The 13,611-nt window shown below is 40.7% G+C and overlaps 2 protein-coding genes across 3 annotated transcripts in view; one reads left to right on the plus strand and one right to left on the minus strand.

Moving 5' to 3' along the window:
* zc3h12aa (zinc finger CCCH-type containing 12Aa) overlaps positions 1–13,611 on the minus strand; it is a 315,343-nt gene that overhangs the window by 149,090 nt on the left and 152,642 nt on the right. The window lies entirely within an intron of this gene.
* grik3 (glutamate ionotropic receptor kainate type subunit 3) overlaps positions 1–13,611 on the plus strand; it is a 109,303-nt gene that overhangs the window by 1,349 nt on the left and 94,343 nt on the right. The gene's annotated exons all lie outside the window — the stretch shown is intronic.

The raw sequence follows: 13,611 nt of genomic DNA on the forward strand, positions 1-13,611 counted from the left end.
AGCACAAACAAATCGACGATGATTGACTGCAGAGAGCATCGACTTCTGACATTGCCGCTTCTCGGCATCACTTCAAGCTCCTCCAATTCAACGGGAAAAAAAAAAAGCAGAAAAAAATGACTTGACAGACGAGTTGTATTTTTTTGGGAAAAAAAAAAACAAAGAACCATGTCAAGGTGCTGAGACAAATGTACCTTGAAGTGTCACAGTCACTCGATTGCTTTTTATAGACTGCCATCATTGCATCAGTGTAGTAGATGTTTGTGTGTGTGTGTGAGAGAGAAGGTTGCGGAATGTGTTCAATGTCAGATTTGGGCGTGGAAAAAAAAAAAAAAAAGCCCAGCAGTGATAATTATGTATTATTGCGGTTGTTTGACTCTGACCTACTGATTCCAAGTATTTTAGTTACCTCACACGAAAGCACCACAATAAGACAAACTGCATTGATATGTCAAATCAATTACAATTAAAGTTCCACCACGCTACCACAATGAAACAGCGGAGGGCGCTCTTTTCAACTAGCAAATGTGGCTTCCATGGTGGTGCCCCTCCACCCCCCACCAAAGTGCCATCTGGGTAATGGTGGGCATCCAAGGTGGAGTTGTCGCCATTGATTCGCTCGCTTTTTACAGTACATTGATCTAAGTCGAGGCCAGATGGCGGCTTGGTCTCGTTCCGGAGAGAATAGTGGAAAAGCGTGCTTTTTCTCTTCCGTCCCCTTTGCATGCTGCGCTTTTTATTTGTTTTTGTTTTGTCCCCCACCCCACCTCTCCGCACAGTTGCTTGTAAGGGGAAAAATGGCCCGTATTATGAGGCCTATTAAAGTAGTAGGCGGATCGTTTCCATTCATTTGCACCTTGTTCGCCGAGCGCCGCTAACGACGGGCGATTTTTATCTCTATTGATGAAAGCCGTTCATCACTTTGTTGTCTGCTCGGCTTGTCACTCAGGCGGGGGGGATTTATTGCGGGATCAATTTGCTTTATCAGCGTCGTACTGTAAAGCACTTCATCAGTGTCGCTTGTTCAATGCAGAGTTCGCTTCATTTCCTCGTCTCGTCTCGGCAACACCTGGCCCGGCACCGGCAGCATTTTTCATCTGTTTTGTGCGGCCGTGACACCGCGCTTTGCTAATATGGATGTTTGTTATTGTAGGTTGACATGCTTCATTACAATTTAATGCCTTTATCTTTATTGTCTTTACATTGTCATTATTCTAATCACTTTTTTATGTATTTAATAACTGGGTCTTTATTTGTTTTATATACAAATTTCCCCAAACTTCAGCACAATATGACATAAGGTAACACAAGAGAAGTGTACAATATATGAAGACTTTTCTTATCTAGGAAATCCTTTACTTTATAAAGAATAGCCATTGATTTAGTTAAATTATATTTAGTGTATTCTATCTGTGGTTTCCAACCAGTTTTAAAGTTTAAGTCAACCTTAAACATTTCTTGACCTTATGTGACCCCACTAGTCTAAACATGACATTATGATTAATATCACATTTGTGGACTATGAGTTATGAAGCAAAATCCTGCACTTTTATTCATCTCGGGGGCGGCCATTTTGCCACTTGCTGTTGACTGAAGATGACATCAATGTTGCTCAGGGTTCAGGCAACAACCAATCAGAGATCACATGTTTTCTGAAGCTGCGCTGTGATTGGTTGTTACCCGAGACCCGAGCGACATTGATGTCATCTTCAGTCGACAGCAAGTGGCAAAATGGCCGCCCCCTGAGATGGATAAAAACGGCTGGATTTTGCTGCTTAACTCATATTACACTAATGATTAGTGGAATTATCAGACTACCATATTTAGACTAGTGTCAAAAAAAAATGTTGGTTGACATTGACCTTTAAGCTCAATAATCACTCCAAAAAGTTCATTCATTCATTCATTCATTCATTCACTCATTCACTCATTCATTGATTCATTGATTCAGCTTGACTTCTGAGTAGAGCTGAACGATTTTGAAAAATAATCTAGTTGCTATATTAATCTATTTTTTTTGTTGTCCTGCCAACATCAAATTGTGGAACACAACTTCTGCTAGCTAGACACAAAGCTGCATATTTGTTTACAGAGTGGCCGTACAGCTAGAACGTGGGGCAGTTAAAACTCCTGTCCCTTATGTTCCATGTAGGAAAAAAATTTAATCTAAATCTAGACTCTTATAATCCCACAGGTTAATTTCGCAAAAGAATCATAGCTCTTTGCTACACTACAGTTGGTTCATTAAGGCTAACGCACTCCTTTCATCCACTCTAACAAATACGCCAGGACCGTAGCCGCCCTCCCGGCTTTTTAGGAACACAGCGAAAGCCATAACTCCTCGCCCACGATGCTCCCTAAAACAAACGACCGGTCTCGCCGGGGTACTCGAGTGCCAATCCAATTCCATTTTCTGTCTATTCATTACCGTGAGAAACGAGATTGATTTTGAAGATGTTGGATTTGCGTCTCCTGTAATCATCTGTTCTCCAGTGGAAAATAAGACAGGCTTTGTATATCAGAAGAAGCACAGATTCTGTTTTTTTTCCCTCTTAAATTAATCCGAGCCACAATGCCCAAACTTCCGATCGCTTAAGCTAACGAGACTCAAGTGAAAGCGCAGGTGCTTAGCGGCTCGCTCACTAACACATAATGATGATTACCCAATAATCAGAGTCACTGGGGGCTAATAGAGAGGATCTAACCCACCACTAAAATAATCCCGGGACACAGCGGGGCCTTATCCTGCCCCCGGATAATGTAGCCTAGCCGCTAGCTCGCGCACCAGATGGTGTTTTCATATCGTAGCGCAAAGTGGTGTGTGAAACGGCTGCTGCAAGCATATGCCTTGTGAAATACACACCATGCTGGTTTGTAACTGTACTACTTTTTGTATTTTTTTTCATCCCAAGAGTTGCGATGAACGGCTGAGGTGTTGTATTGATGAATATCAGTGTTCAGAAGAGAAAATAATAACATTTAATCATTAAAATGTAAATAGGCTAAATATTAGCATCATCTAAAGTCATACTATTGCAAAAAAAAACAAAAAAAAACTCAAAACAACTTTTACACAAGGCCTCCACCTAGCTCAGTTTAGCTAGCATCAAAGGATGAACTTAGATGTTTCTTTTTGTTTGACTCTTTAAAACTGTAGTTTACTACAATGTTTAATTGTTGTCATGCAATGACATACTTAATATAATACAAATGGTTAACTTGTTTTTGTTTTACTTGTGTGACAGTTGTCCTCGGCTAAGATAGCTATTATGCTAGGTAGCTAATGTGTCTTTTTCCTTTGTATGGCTGATAAGAATGTTAATATAAAGTTCTCTGTAGGCAATGCTTTTTCGTAGTTTAAAATTATGACTTTTTAACCCTGGAACATTCCAATGGGTGGAAAAAAAAACTATTCATGATGAATGTGAAGGTCCTATAATGGTAGGTAAAGTTTGTGTTTCATTATATTTTGTGCTTATGGTTATTTGTAAATAGTTTATTTAGTTCTCGTCTCTTGTAACTGATGAGACCTATTTGTGTAACGTGCATCGGTATGGTAGAACAATATCTGTTTAAGTACTCCCAGTCAGAGGTGTGCACAGCTCCCCTTGCAAGCACAATGAATCCATATTTTATACATATCCATTATATTGGAAGAAAAACAACAATAGCCATTGGCATGGCTGTTGTTTGGCCAATCAATATTGGCTATTTCATTTGCAATTCTTTCTCAAATCCAATGCAAAACATCTAATTTCATGTTGTGGCCATTTGTCCATATTATGTAACGTCAGCCTCCTCACAAAGTAATCCGAACATACATATTGAAAATGCAGTTGGACAAGAATGCTATGCTACGTAGGGTTGCTAGGGATACTCATGATAATTGTCGATTGGATGAAATTGATTGTTTATTAGGTAAAATTTAGGTAAAATGGAGTGCACTACTTGGCTTCAACCAAGAGGCACTCGTGATTCAGTCCCTACTGTTATGTATGCCTGTTTGCTGAGGTTTTTTTTGCCCCCAAAAATCCATACTACAGGAGTCAGTCTTATGTTTTTGTTTTCATCTGCAAAAATGGGGAACTGTAAAAGGTATCCCTCTGTTGCTCATTGTTTTTCTATGGGTTGTGTCGGTTTCATTTTGTTTTCACACTGACTATAAAGCTATTCTCATATTCAGATTTTGAGAATGTTCTTCAACATACTGCACGTGCATGGAAAATGAACAGCATATAAAAGCAACTCTTTTTACTTTCCAAACAAGAAAGTAACAGAAGAAGACTAGCAACTCGTATTTAGCCTGTTAATTAGCCCGAACCTTTTGATCCCAATTTGAAAACCCGCCACGTCGCGTAGCAGCGCCGCCGCCGCCGCCTTTTGTGCGTTGCCTCCGAGCCCAGATAAAAACCCGGCTTCACTTCCACGCGCCCTTCAAACGCTCCGAAATTCACCGGAGCAGCAGCAGCAGCTGCCTGGGCTCCGATTTTTCTCTCCCTCCCGCCTCCGCGTTAGCAGCATCCTTATCTACTCCCAGATGTTGCGCGTAACCTCCGACGTCTCGGTGCAAGGCATTCGCAATTTGACAGCGGAGGTATCGCCTCCTAAGTCCTATTTAACTCTGGGCTGAGGACAAAAGAACAAAGGCTACCTCTGTTTCCATTCCGCCCTTTTAATCAAGCCCTCATTGTCGGAGGTGCGGCGCAAATGTCAGGTTGTGTGAATCCCTTAAAAAAATAAATAAAATCGCATGTCTGCAGGGAGTCGCCTGTGTGCAGGAGTGTATGTTTGGGAGCTAAGTGGGGGCTATGTGTGCGTGCATGACAAGGGGGGATGTGTAAGGGGAGCTGGCACAGAATCCCCGGAGGGCCGGGCCAGAGCGGGAGTTACTAATCAACTGTGAGAGAGTCGGCTCGAGAAGCCTCTGTTCCCCCCCACACCGACAGACAAAGAAAAGTAGCGGATAAGACAAGCCTCTTCAGGCCAAAAAACACTCCAAAAACCACAAACGTCACAGAGGGCAACCGAGATCCTTTCCTCCACGATCACCCTCGCACTTTTTCTTGTTTTTCCTTTTCAGCCCGGCGGTAACAAACACACCCACGGGTGCGGGAAGTGCCTCCGGTCTCTCGGCTGATGGATAGCCGCGGAGGTGAAAAGTCAATGTCAATTTAGAGCCAGAAGCTTCCACTCGCTCACAATTTCTGCTCCGGCCTCCCTTTGTGGAGGTTTTAGAAGGCTGCCCAGAGAAAATCCCGGTTGGCGCCTCGCGCTGAACCGCAAATGCTCCCGACTGACTGCATGCGCTCTTAAAACCTCTGGGTCAAAAGTAACCCAAATTGGGTTGAAATAGCTAATCCAGCATTGGGCCCAATAGGGACTGAGCCAATGCTGGGTCATTTGCACACTATAAAACTCAAAACATTTGGGCCAAAAATAACCCAAATTGGGTCAAAAAGGGACACACCCAAATGGGTTGTTTGGGTCAAAAGATTAACGCTTTTTGACCCAGTTTGGGTTGTTTTTTTTTACCCAACTATTTTTCAAGTGTTATTCATTTAACCCAAACATTTGGGTTATTTCATGGGTTCTTCAGTTGACCCAACTTTTTGGGTTGTTTCATAGGTTATTAATTTAAGTCAATTTTTTGGGTTACATGAATAACCCAAAACTTGTCTACCCCTTTTGACCCAATTTGTTTTTTGTTTTTTTTTCATTTGTTTTGTGGGTTATTTAACCCACAAAAACAACTGGATTGTTTTGTGAGTCATACATTTGACCAAACTTTACCCATTTTTTAAAATTTATTTTATTTATTGTTTTTGTTAGTTGGATCCCAAAACGCAGACAAAAATAAGAGTTTAACACTTTATTTGCATAGCATCAAGAGGCGTGGAACTAACTTGACTAGACCAGAAACAACGAGAAGGCATCATGGATCCAGAGGCATGGAACTAACTTGGGCCGAAGGACAGAGGAACAGGAGACCAGACGAGCAGATGAACAGATGAATCATCCGGCGAAAACACACTTCTCTGTCAGACTTATATAGACAGCAACTGGATCTGATTGGCTGTGGCGAGACATGTGGGTAACCCTGGTAGGTGACGGAAACAGGACTGACATGGATTTCTCTGATTCGCTGCTGATTGGCTTCAGACCAGATAAAGAGATTAAAGATTTTCCTGACATCACATAGCTTCTGACATCACATAGCTTCTGACCAGTTGAAACTAGTTGCTGGTTACATGCTGATTGCATCAGTTCAAATAAAACAAAACACTGTAGTTACATGCCAATTGCCTCAGTTCCAATCAGATATTTGCCACAAACAAAACCAGTCATGACAGTTTTGTGGGTTATTTATCCCACAAAAACAACTGGATTGTTTTGTGGGACATTCATTTGACTTTAGTCAAATTTGTTTTTTGTTTTTTTTTACCCAAATGTTTTAGGGGGGGTACCCAGCGCATTGCGATGGTTTCAGGCTTGGGTCAGCATTTCAATTTCATATTTCAAACCAGGGTTACAGTTTCAGGTCAGAGTTTTAGAGCATTTCAAAATAGGTTTGGGTTTTAAATTAGGGGCTCAAGTTAGGGTTAGCATTTGAAATTAGGAAGATGGCCATGGTTAAACTTTCAGATTGTCTGAGTTAGGGTGTGAGCAGTTTCAAACCTGATTTAAAGCTTCAGTTCAGATAGTGTGAAGGTTTCAATTTAGAGTTTCAAGCCACAGTTATGGGTGAAAATGTTTAAATTAGGGTTTCAAGTGAAGATATAGGTTCCAACCCGGCTTCAAATTAGGATTGAAGGCTGGCTAGGGTTTCAAATGATAATTTCTCATCTCTACTATGAACGTTTTAAAATACTTAATTGAATCTATTGCAAGTGAAAGTTGTCCAGGTGCAGCAAAAAACAAACAAAAAAAACAAAAAAAAAACGAATTGCGCTTTGACTTTTGACTGGGCCTTTATGAAGCCCTTAACCTCCCTGTGACTGCTGCTCATCCATTAAAGCAACACTGGCTCCCTTTTCCCGCGGAACAAGCGTCAATCTCGCTAATTGCTTTTCATTAAGAGTGCACCGAAGAATTTGCATGCGGCCCCATAGTCTGCAATCAGCGAGTATTATCTACTGTGATGAAAAGGATCAATTGAAGCAATGCCGGCGTAATTGGATGCAAATTTAATGAGACATCTGCGGTATGTTAAGAGGGCCCGTAATGCTCCTCGTTAATGCAAACAATGTACATGTCAAACTCAGGGGCCGTGGCAATCAATGCTCTTCAAAATGTTACATATCATTTAGTGGCGATGATGAACAAACGCTCATTTCGGATGCCTTCAGTATGTATGTTCATTTAAAAGCTACATGCTGAAATTCCTCCCATCTGTGCAATCATTTTCTCCATGTTTTTGCTTGAAATGTGCGCTTTGCCCCCCAACTGGCTTGTTGATTGGTGCAATGCATAAAGACGCTGGCATCAGTGAGTTAATCCTCCGTTAATGTCCCGCACAGCCTCCCTGCATGCTGACCGCGTAAGCCACGGGGCTAATTCCATCAAATGTGCCTGGGCGCTTTTTCCTCCTATAAAGGGGAAGTAATGTGTTGAGAAAAACAAACAAGAATAAAGCACTGGGTTCCAAAATGTCCTTGCCTGGAAAATTGGTGTACAGTGGACCCAAGCTATTTGGAGCCAATTCTGACCTTGAACAGCAATTTAAAAAAAATAAATAATGTGTGACAGCTGTGATCATGATTGCCTTGTGTAAATGCGGTCTCAGAAATTCCGCCGCTTCGTAGGTCCAAGTGGCGTAGCAATTAGCGCTAGAATGGCTAGCGGGTTGCCGTTTACTGATACGACAGCACTGGTTTTGATACTGTGTTTAGTTCTAGTTTGGTGAGTCAAAGCAGCCGCAGCCGACAGGGATGCCGCCATCTTAACTGTCGTCTTACACTGACGGCCCATATGAAATTTAAGACATCTGCTGTTCGATTTGCAAATTGAATGAGCGAGTCGGGCTGGGAGCGGAGCCACCACGGACGTTTGGTTGAGCGGTATTTTTATTAATTAATTATTTTTTATTTATTTATTTATTTATTATAGCGCGGTTCACTTAATTTTCCATGAAAATCATAAAACCAAATTTTTTTTGAACGTACCCCTAGTTGGGAAGTTGCTTAGTCTTTTTTTTTTTTTTTAACCTCTCTTATGTTATTTTACTTTATTTAATTTCCTAGAAATATCCCGTTTATTCTGTTGATACTGATATTTGTCCGGCGAAAAGTATTAACTTTTTTAAATTACTCTTTTAAAGCCTAATGTTGTGACATTTAATCTGTGTTGTTTAAGTAATTTGTCAAGAAACTTGTTTACATAAAATCAAATAAACTGTTTAAATAATATCCTAAAATCAACTGTATGTCTTGTGAATTCTGTTGTGGCATTTGTTTGGCATAATATTATTATTATTATTATTATTATTATTATTATTAATTCATTTATTTTATAATATTTTTTGTCATATTTAATTAAAGTGATTGAATTATGTTTTTTTTTAAATACTATTTTTTTGTGCACCCCCCAAAATTCACCATATTTACACATTTTTTTTAATGATAATTTGGCAGGAAAAGATATTATAACTGCAGACAAATTATATTTGGCTATATTTTATCATTTAAATTAGTTGATGGTTCCATTAAATTAAAACACGGAATAGCATTTTTATTTATTTATTTATTTATTTATTTATTTATTTATTTATTTTAAGTAGAGTACTCTGTTCATTTCTTATAGCAAATTCTACTAATAAACAAAAGCATGGAAAACATGAAGAGCGAGTCAAATGACTTCATGCTGTGGCACATGAAGTCACACAAGGTCCCTCCATTCCCTTTTGTCGCATGTGCAACTGTGCCTGCTACTAGCATTGAAAATCAGACATAAAGGAAGAAAACACATTAAAAGAAAGACGCTTTTGTTCTCCATCAGGGCTCTTAGCTAGCTGGCCAGGGGGGACAATCAGTGTTTGCTAAGAGGGCCCCGGTCTCAAGCTCGGATACATCAGAGACTTTTTCCGTTGCTTTATATTCCTGGTCGGAGAGAACATGATGAGATGATGCTGGCGCGTGTGTGTGGTTTTGCAAGTAGCGCCCATTAGTAAGGGGGCAGCCTCTCCAGTCACCACAGTCGTGCTGCGTGAGTGGGCGGCAGCCGACAGCGCAGGAAGTCGCCATGGAGAAAGATTATCTAAAAGCAGCGCTTCTCAAACTTTTTACACCTCAAAAAAGACTCAACACTAAAACTGAGTAGGGTAGTAGGCATGCACAGACAACAGAACTGACATTCCTGAATGAATAATTTTCTCAGTAACTGGTCAAAAGTGAAGATTCATTTCAAGCTATTTTTAGGCAAACATCTGACAAATTGCGCCTTTCATAGGCAAGTTGATTCCCCAATAACGTCCTTTCTCGTCGTCTAATTTTACTTCCGAGTCTTTCAAGAGGCTCGAGTTTTATTCCTCCTCCTAACGTTCTCACTTACTGAGCTGAGCACTCCATTGTCTGACTGACCTTTCCGAGACGGCGGCCCTTCTATCTTCCCGACAAAGCCGAATTACAAGACGTCCGTCTTAATTTACAAGCCGAACCTTGTAAGATCTCACGGCTGCCGGCGGTGGCTTAATGCAACACCTTCCCGCTCTTGTGCATAGCTCCGTGCGCATTATTACCCCCCCCACATTGCACCTCATTTGATTGCACCCAGCGGCAAACCTGGCACCAGCCCAGCGGTATTTCCCCCGGACATCCATGCAACCTGATTTGAGAGTGCAAGGTGGGAGCCGGTGGGGCTAAACGGCACATGGAAATAGGCTGGTGATTGCCTTCGTACTCCTGCGAGGTGATGAAGGTCTCGAGTGGTTGATTAGCCGTACGACACCGATGTTCCCGAGTGACGCTTTGCCTCATCAGACCGCTATTCAGGCTGCAGGGGTTTTGGGAGGGTGGGGGGGGACTCTAGTGATTGCAGGGTGCTGCATAATTGCACCATATGCTATACCTAGTGTCCAGCGTGCCAACACATCTGAATATGGACAGCTGTGACCACTTTTGTTAAATTTGTTTGTCATTTAGGTGAAGGTCCCCAACGACGGGGCCACGATAATTTACTGAAAATCAGAGTGGAAGAAAAGCTTTACTTGGAAAATCGGTGTATCCCACTGTGCCTCTTTCAAAATGCTCATCTCAGTGTGATGCAATACGAGGGAAATAAGTAAGTCCACAAGATTTATTTTTATTTTTGTAATTTACAGCTGTAACAAAATTATTTAAAAATACAGTTGTCAGAATGTGCAACTCCTTGTTTTAAAAATGCGTCATGGCTTCAAAGTAGGGTTTCAAGAGAGAGATTGGCCTCCAGGCAGGGAAACGATTTTTAATAACGGTTACAAAGTTAAGTTGATAAATTCAGGTGTCAGAATGTGTGACCTTGGGTTTTAACGACATCTGGGATTTAAAGTAGCGTTTCAAGAGAGAGATTCACGTCCAGGGAGTGTCACGATTTTTAACCGCTACTGTAAAATTGAGTCGGAAAATTCAGCTGTCAGAATGTGTGACCTTGGGTTTTAACGACATTGGGGATTTAAAGTAGCGTTTCAAGAGAGAGATTCACCTCCAGGGAGTGTCACGATTTTTAACAGCTATTGTAAAATTGAGTCGGAAAATTCAGCTGTCAAAATGTGTGACCTTTGGTTTTAAAGGCATCAGGACTTCAAAGTAGGGTTTCAAGAGAGAGTTTGGCCTCCTGGCAGAGTCACGTTTTTTTTATGTAGCTGTTACAAGATTCAGTTGAAAAATTCAGCTGTTAAGAGTGTGTGACCTCGGCTTTTAAAAAAAATTAGGACTTCAAAGTAGGGTTCCAAGAAAGCAATTGGCCTCTTGGTAGGGTCACAAGTTTTATTATTATTATTATTATTTTTACATCTGAACGAGATTGAGTTTGAAAAATTCAGCTGTTAGAATGGGTGACCCCATGTTAGGGCTTCAAAGTTGGGTTTCAAGGGGGAGATTGGCTTCCAGGCAGGGTCACAATTTTTAACAGTTGTTACAAAATTGAGTCTGAAAATACAGCTGTCAGAATGTGTGACCTTTAGTGTTAAAGGCGTCAGGGCTTCAAAGTAGGGATTTAGGAGTGCATTTGGCCTCGTGGCAGGGTCACAATTTTTTATTTACAGCTGTAACGAGATTGCGTTGGAAAAATTCAGCTGTTAGAATGTGTGACTTTGGGTTTTAAAGAAGTTAGGGCTTCAAAGTAGGGTTTCAAGTTGATGGATTGACCTCCAGAGAGGGTCACGATTTTTAACAGCTGTTAAAAAATTGAGTTGAAAAATTCAAAGGTCAAAATGTGTGACTTTGGGTTTTAAAATGACTACATATCCTCTGCTTGCTTAATGCCAACATCCAACAGGAAACATCTTAGGCTAACTCCACTATAACCGCCCCCCCCACCCCGTTTTGCATCACATGGCTGCAGTCCTCCAGCCTCACCGCTGCTCTTCACTCAACCAAACAGGACCAAAATGACAAGTGTGTGCGGTTTGGGCTCCTTAGAAGCCATTTCACAGCAGCTGGCTGCTTCAAATGCAGCCTGCCTGCACCTTAGCGTTTTGTAGAGTCACTTGCTTCCTGTTTGCGTGCAATTAAATTCGTTTTTTTTTTTTTTTTTTTCTTTTATCTCCACTTCTAAGGAAATCCAACGACAGCTGCGGCTGGCCGCAGGCTTCCTCGCGTGTACTTTTTAACTCACTAAATAGTCGCTGTTGTCAAGCCGGCTAAAAAATCACTCTCGAGCGTTGTTTTCTTTCAGTCTGTCGCGCTGAAACATGATCTATGATGTAGCTTTTGTTGTGTTTGTGTATCAGGACATTGCTTTATTCATCGCCGCGATCCCTGTTTACCAAACTAACTCCTATTTTGTTTCTCCTCTGGTGCTGCCGCTCCTGAAGGGAAATAGATTTGAGTGTCGGCCCTGTGCTGCAAGGATGTTGGGTTATTTATTTATATACACACACCGCGCATGAGGAGCGTCTCAAACAAAATCCGCCATCATCTACATAAGTCAAGCCATTGTGTGGGATGAGTTCAGTCAAGAGAGACGTTAAGTAAAGTGTTGTCAAAGTGGAGGCCTTAGAAAAAAGAAAGCTTGTCCGTGAAAGGTGGGAAAAAAAGGCACTTTACTGCTTGTGTTTGGTAAGATAATGACGCTAGTGTAAGCGATGCAAACATCTTGGGGAGTCACGTTCTCCATTTGATGTTTGACACCCCTTTCTCTCATCAGCGTCTTTTTTTTTTTTTTTTTGTGTGTGTACGGCGCATCTGACGTTCGCCTTCTAATTGGCATCCGAGATGTCACGACGCCACGTTTTTTAAGTTCAGGCTCCACTAATGATTTTAGCGTGAATATTGTGACAGCCGAGTGCTTTTTTACTCTGGCTGAGCAAACTGCAGCGTCTCTTATTTCGGACTAAGGTTCATTATTAGGATTAGACTTGTGTGGGGGGGAAAAAACAAGAAAAAAAAAATGACATGAGTGTGTCAAGGCAACGGATTTCATTAAAAGCGTTCCCGCTGGCACATAAAATGCAGCATCTTGGCTGAGGTAATTACTAATTAGGCAAGTCATGCATGTTAGAAGGGTCAGCATTTCTCACAGTGTCCAATAATGGACATTTCCAAAGAGATGTAGCTCTTGATTAGCAACTAATTAGTATGAGGGCCACATAGGAAAGAAAAAAAAAAAAGTATTTTTTTTTCATGATTTGGGTGGGTGAAAGCCACATTTGGGGGGGAGAAAAGCTGCATTTTGGTCTTTTTGTGAAGGGAACAAAAGGCATTTTGTATATTTTATTGGAATATGCCATTTTTTTTTGGGGGGGGGGGGGGGGGTCCTATTGAGGGTAATAAATCAAATTTTGGGCAGAAAAAAAATCTTATTATGGGAAGGTCATACTTTTAGGGATTGAGTCATGCTTGGTGGCGAGTCGAAAACCAAATCTAGAATCTCTTTACTCAATTTTGTGCCATATTTTTCGGGGAGAAAATTCAGATTCCCGGGGAATGTGCAGCTTTGTGGGGAAGTTACTTTTTTTTAATGGAGTTGTGGGAGAAAATGTCATATTTTGGTGGCTAAAGTCCGAAGTTTGCTTTGGAAAAATATATAAAACAAATGGTACCCTATAGTATTTAAAAAAAATTAATAAATCATTTTTGAAGAGTAAAAGCATATTTTTGGAGGGGAAAAGTCATATTTGGTGTGAAAAAAAAAATCAGGTAAAGTAATATTTTTTGGTGAAAAAAAAAGAAGTAATTTTGGTGAGTTGTATTAAAAAAAAATTTGGGAAAATGTATGGGAAAAGTATGTCATTTTCTGGCCGTAAAGTCTATTTTTTTTTTTCTGGGGCAATTACTTAAGCATCATTTGGGCAGTATTAATTTGACTTAGAACTTTATTCTCAATGCTAAATAATATTTACTCATTTTGGGTGAAAGACAATAATGCTGGAAGAATCATTTGCATTTTGGGGGAAATGTTTCAAGGGTAAATATAGTT

Source organism: Festucalex cinctus, chromosome 7, assembly GCF_051991245.1.
Source record: "Festucalex cinctus isolate MCC-2025b chromosome 7, RoL_Fcin_1.0, whole genome shotgun sequence".
NCBI classification, from domain to species: domain Eukaryota; kingdom Metazoa; phylum Chordata; class Actinopteri; order Syngnathiformes; family Syngnathidae; genus Festucalex; species Festucalex cinctus.